Raw genomic sequence first — 6382 nt, 5'->3', positions numbered from 1 at the left:
GGGAAGGCTGGGAAAGATGGTGGGTTGTCTGTGGTTAGAACGCCAGCCATGTGATTGCCGCCATATTTGGATTTCAAAAACTGCCTTGAAAACATATTTTATGAAGAGTTACATGCTTATTTTAGTTGTATGGGGCTTTCATATATCACATTATGTTGACGAAACTCAATCTTTTGAATGGTATGCTTAAAGTTGTAATTGTATTCTTGTTTCACCAATTAAATATTGAGTGAATAAGGCCTGGCCAGCGCGATGACGATGGATCGTCTTGGTTGTTTACCCTACGGGAACAACCCGACTGACAAGCGGATCCAGTTTCCACCACGTTTTAAAGCCAACTTCCGAGAAAGTACTTTAACACGTCCTGACACCGGAGATGGTCATCAGTCACGAGTTGTTGGTGGTGAGAGAAGGAGCTCGAGACCTCACTCTCCTTTCGAAGTAAGTATTTTCTCCAAAGTTAGAAATTAGGGTCATATTTTTAAGATTAAACAGAGGGTAATGGAAAGTCTGGGTCTACATAGTGCAAATTACCTCCATGACGCTTTCAAAATTTTTACTTACAACTCCAAATATTTAGAAGATTGACGTCATCTTGATGTTTGTGGAGTCGCGTGTGTCAATAAACTTTCTATTCCATGTGCTAAATCCGCACACCACTTGTACCCATAGACGCTGGGGCACTTTCTTAAAAAATCGTAAGCAATGACTTCCAACCACGACTTTTCCAAGGGAACTACGATTTTTGTTAGAAGAAGAAGAAGGAGCGTGCACTAGATAATTATTTGAATAAATAGTTAAACGGCAGTATAAGGTCATGAATTGCATAAAATATTTTACATATTCATGATTATTAATTTGAAAATATTCGTTGTTGAAAAAGTAACCAGATTCCTGACTCAAATATCAACAGTTTTGCTTGTGAACAGTACCTACGGCGTTGTTTGCGCTCTTCAATTGTTTATCAGTGTGCCAATTGGTATGTGTTTACCCTCCAAACTGGGTATAAGACTTACACAAAACTGGGGAAATAAGTGAATTAGCGTATCTATTTGTAGTATATCTACATATTACAGCAATTTTATCATTACTGCATTACTATGACAACTAGAATTCATGGAACAGTTTGTAAATGCATCGGCGGTATGTGTGAAGCTCCACTATATTGTCAACGATTAGTCATTTTGCCGTCGTCTGCTCGTATGTACTTCAGAAGTATTTTAATTTTTCGGTTTAATTTGGTTGCAGAAAAGGGATAATAGACATGAATTAAATAAACATTTTGAAGTAAGAAAATGAATTTAAACTAAATAATGAGTAAAGTTAACAATTAAGGGAATAAAGCTTTGCACATCATAAACCGTGTACTCTTGTGCTGCCTGTAACTGTGTTTGTGGAGTGAGCGCTAGGGACCAGGAACAACAACATAGTTCAAGTGCAATTTGGAGTGAATTAAGACCAAAATGTGTATAATTACAATCAAATAAGCACGGGAGTTTCAGTTGTGATGGCAGTGAGGATAAACCCACCGATTACAAGGTAAAAATGAATTTCAGTTCAAACCATGACCCCGGGAATAAGAAGTTTCATACTTTCACTAATATAGGCAACAAAATGTTGTTTATTGTGCTGATTACAACTGCAATCTTGAGTAAGATCAATAAACAAACGTTACATATATACACTAACATTGTTCAAATGAGTTCTGGGAAGCTGGGAAAGATGGTGGCTTGGCTGTGGTTACGAACGGGAGCCGCCATATTGGATTTCAAAATCTGCCTTGAAAATGATATTGTTATGATACAATAAAGTTTCATACATCATACTTACCTGGCAGATATATACATAGCTATCGACTCCGTCGTCCCCGACAGAAATTCAAATTTCGCGGCACTCGCTACAGGTAGGTCAGGTGATCTACCGCCCTGCTCTGGGTAGCAGAACTAGAACTATTCCCGTTTTCTAATCAGATTCTCTCTTCCACCTGTCCTCCTGCGGGGAGGCTGGGTTGGTCTTCAATCGTATATATCTGCCAGGTAAGTATGTATGAAACTTTATTGTATCATAACAATATCATTTTCATACATTCAACTTACCTGTCAGATATATCATAGGTGATTGACACCCTTTGGTGGAGGGCAAGAGACAGCTAACTAACTGACTAGACAGGTAAACAACATATGTTGTAGGTATAAATAAACCTTAGTCCTACCTTATTAGATGGAAGACTTCGTGGCTACTGCCCAGGAGTCTGCTTCATCTCAAGAGCCTTAGCGAGATAGTGATCTGTGGCCAAGAGTTCTTGATGGTCTGTCGATGGGGTCTTATCCACTTACTCGGCAGAGCCTAACGGGCGTTTGTCAAGGGTGCTAATCCGCTTATATGACAACACGCCTTCTTTAAGGAGCACACACCGATCCCCGATCACCCGATCCTAACCCGTGTTAGTTCTAAGATTGCTAGAGTCATCCCCAAACTCTTAGCAAACAACCACAAACTCGAAACTCATACATACAAAATCAAAATAAAAATTTTGTACCCCTCTAATAGTCAGCTGTCACTCGATTTCCTAATGAAGCGAAGTGAAGGCTGCCAGTGCGACATCTGACACTCCCATGCACAGGAAACAACGAGAACACATCCGACAAGAGGGTTATGTACACATATTTAAGGATCGGTGCTCTCTCCTTTACCCAGAACCGTCTGTGCTGACACAAACGGACCTAAAGAAAACATTTTTACACATGCAACTTACCCGGCAGATATACTTAGCTTATGTCTCCGACGCCCGACAGAATTCAAAACTCGCGGCACACGCTACAGGTAGGTCAGGTGATCACCCCCTACCGCCGCTGGGTGGCGGTAATAGGAATCATTCCCGTTTTCTGACAGAATTTTTCTGTCGCCGGTGCTGACAACAACTTTGGTAGCTCCTGATTAGAATTTCTTGCTTGCTTCGCTGAGGATTATTTGGGAAGTATTTGATCTTGGTTGTTGGCATACGCTTTGTGTTAGTAATTATGTCCGAGTTAACACCTGGAACTCTGTTTAGAGTATGTGTAAATGAGGGATGCAAGGTGAGGTTGCCTAAGGCTACTTTGGACCCTCACACTGTTTTGTAAAATGTAGGGGGAGGGATTGTTCGGTTAAGGATACGTGTGATGTATGTGAGAACTTAACTGAATTACAATGGAAAGAACTAACTTCGTATGTTAGAAAGTTAGAAAAGGATAGGATTAGAAAAGCTTCAGCTAGAAGTTCAAGTAGATCCTGTTCTGCGGAACAGGATAGTATTTCTAACCCTGTAGTAGCTTCGCCATCTTCCTTTTTGGTTTCAGCTCCTTCCCCCCGCAGCGAACCCGCAGGTGTGTCTGCCGAGAGAGCCGCTGTGGAAGCTTCAATCCGCAATTTGCAACAGCAATTGCGAGATATAAACCAAGGTAAGGGTGAAGTGTCTAGTGATAAGTGCAGTGTCCCCAGTGCAGTGGAGGGGGCGTCTGACCGACTCCGCATCGCTCCTAGGCCTAGACCTCTTTCAGACTCCCATGCCCAGGGTTGAGGAGGAATGTCGAAAGCCGCAAGGGGGATGTAGAGTATCCCCAACGGTCAGGCGTCCCTTCAGCAGGTCCTGTAGATCGTCCCAGGCTGCTATAGAGAGCTATAGGAAAAGCCTCTTAAGGAAGTGTTTTTCCGACTCTGATTCGTCCTCTCCTAAACGAGGATGGAGCTCTTCTTACAAATCGCGCCCTCTCAAGAGAGCCTGGAAACCTCCAGGAGTAGGCGCTCTAGACTCCAGCCCGGAGCCTTTTCCGGAGTATTCTCCTGCGCCTAAGAGGGCTATGAAGGATCCGGAATCCTCTCCAGAAGGGATTCGGTCATCTACTAAGAGATTCCTGTTGGACCTCCAAGAGAATCTCTCTTCGTTAGTAGGCTCGCTTTCGACTAGTAGGCGCAAGGAGCCTTCTCGCAGGAAGGACGCCTCTCTTCCAGTCAAGAGGTCTGTTAGGAAGGAGGAGTATGATAGACGATCTTCTCCAGTAAGAGCCTATTCGCCTCCTAGAGTAGACGACTCCTTTGAAACTTCGTCGAGACAGGGAAGATGGTATTCTCCTCGTAGAAGCTCGGAAGCTAGGAGTCATAGCGCAAAGCGGCAGGAAGTAGGCACTAGATCCTCTCCTTGTAGGAGTAAGGAAAGAGTCTCCTTGCGAGAAGACGATCGGTTCGTATCTGTCGAACGATCTCCGAGGAGTAGGATCTCCTCTGCAAGTGGTAGGAAAGGACGAGAGCGCTCTACTAAGAGAGATAGAAGCGAGAAAGGCTCTCCTTCTAAGGATGATGGTTCTAGAAGGCGCCAACGTTCGATAGGACGCCTGGATGATCGAGTCTCGTTAAGTTACTCGAGACCTTATGATAGGCTTTCTTCGAGGGAGTCAAGCGCTTCTCCTAGTAGGTTCCAAGATTCTACGAAGAACCTAAACAGGGGTTCGCGCCCTACTCCTGGAAGAGTATCTAGAGCGGACGCTTACCGTTCTCCTAGCAGGCGTCGAGAGCCTGAAAGGAGCCTAATCGAGGATCTGCGCCCTGCTCCTGTAAGACGATCAAGAGTAGGCGCAAGCGCTTCGCCTCAAAGGCAGCAAGAGCCTAAAAAGAGCCTTTCCAGGGATTTGCGCCCTAATCCTGGTAGATCAGGAGTAGGCTCTGACGCCTCTCCTCGTAAGATTCAGGAGCCTGAAAGGAGCCTTTTGTCAGGTGCGCTCCCTACTCCTAAGAGTTACAGAAGAGTAGGCGCAAGCGCCTCTCCTCACAGGCGCCAAGAGCCTGAAAGGATCCTGACTTTGGATTCGCGCCCTACTCATAGTAGGCGCTCGAGAATAGAAACGAGTGTTTCTCCGGATAGGCGCCAAGAGCCTAATAACTCAGGCTCTCGATCCTCTCGATCCTCTCCTAGTAGGTATCAAGAACCTAGGGAGAGAAGTAAAGCGGAGTTTTGTTCTTTACCGAGGAAACATATCTCGAGTATTGAACGGGCGGCTCCTTCGGACGAGCTCTTGAAGGATAAGAGTCGCATACCTGCCAGGACTTCTTCACCGAAGAAGTCTCCCTCTCCCGAATGTAACTTTGAGGAAGTCTCGGTGGAGGAGGAAGAGACGAAAGAAGTAGGAGTCTCTGATTATAAGAGACTTTCTGCATTACTTCTTCAGGAGTTTGGGGACTCACTTTGTTCAGCTGATCCTCCTTCTCCGGGATCTTTGCTATCAAGTACGAAGTTGGCAAAATCCCCCTCTTTTGTCAAGATGCGGCCAACTCTATCTATGAGGAAGGCCATCAAGAATCTGGAGAACTGGCTCCTGTTAAGAAGGAGGCAGGTAAAGACGGTGTTTTTGTGTCCTCCGTCTAGATTGACAGTAAGCCGGGTGTCTGGTACGACACGAAGGAACCCATGGGGTTAGGCCTTCCGGCTTCCGCAAACGCGGATTTTTCTGCTTTAGTAGAATCCTCTAGAAGACGCTCTCTACTGTCGGCTAAAGCGTCTTGGGGAATGTGCGAGATGGACCATTTACTCAAGGGTCTATTTCGCACACTTGAAGTCTTCAACTTCATGGATTGGGCCTTAGGAGCTCTAGCAAAAAGAGCGCAAGATCCGGAGTTCGTGACTATGGAGTGTTATCAAGTGTCCTTTCATGCTTGGACAAGGCAGTCATGGATGGATCCACAGAAGTAGCATCTCTCTTTGGAGCAGGAGTGCTCAAAAAGAGATCAGTTTATAGCTCGTTTCTCTCCAAGTCTGTTTCGCCATTACAGAGATCCTCTTTGCTTTTTTCTCCGCTCTCGGAATACCTTTTTCCTCAGGAGACAGTGAGGGACATTTCCAGATCACTGTCGGAGAAAGCTACGCAGGATCTTCTTGCTCAGTCCGCCAAGAGGCTTAAACCGGCTGTGCCGATGGCTAAGAGAGAGGGAACAGCGAATAAGGTGTCGTTCCAACAGCCCTTTCGAGAAGAACAACCTCAAGACCCGCAACTAAGAGTAGAAGGCCGTTCAAGAGAGGAAGATCTTCTCGAAGGCCATTCTCGAAGCCGCAGTGAGACAGGAGTCCTCCAGACTCCAGTAGGAGCCAGACTTTTGAGGTTTCTCGAAAGTCTGGCTCAGAGAGGGGCGGACAAACTGGTCCCTCTCGATCCTCGAGAGAGGATACCTGATCCCCTTCAGGGAAAAACGCCCTTAACATCCACTCCAAGGGAGTTAGCGGCAAGATACAGAGATCCTTTAAAAAACCAAGCACTATTACATCTGGTGCAACAGATGCTAGAAAAGAAGGCGATAGAAAAGGTGTTAGACAATTCACCAGGATTTTACAATCGCCTCTTTCTGGTACCAAAAG

This window comes from Macrobrachium nipponense, chromosome 10 (genome assembly GCF_015104395.2).
Source record: "Macrobrachium nipponense isolate FS-2020 chromosome 10, ASM1510439v2, whole genome shotgun sequence".
In the NCBI taxonomy this organism is placed as follows: Eukaryota; Metazoa; Arthropoda; class Malacostraca; order Decapoda; family Palaemonidae; genus Macrobrachium; species Macrobrachium nipponense.
Note: the sequence above shows the minus strand (reverse complement) of the source record.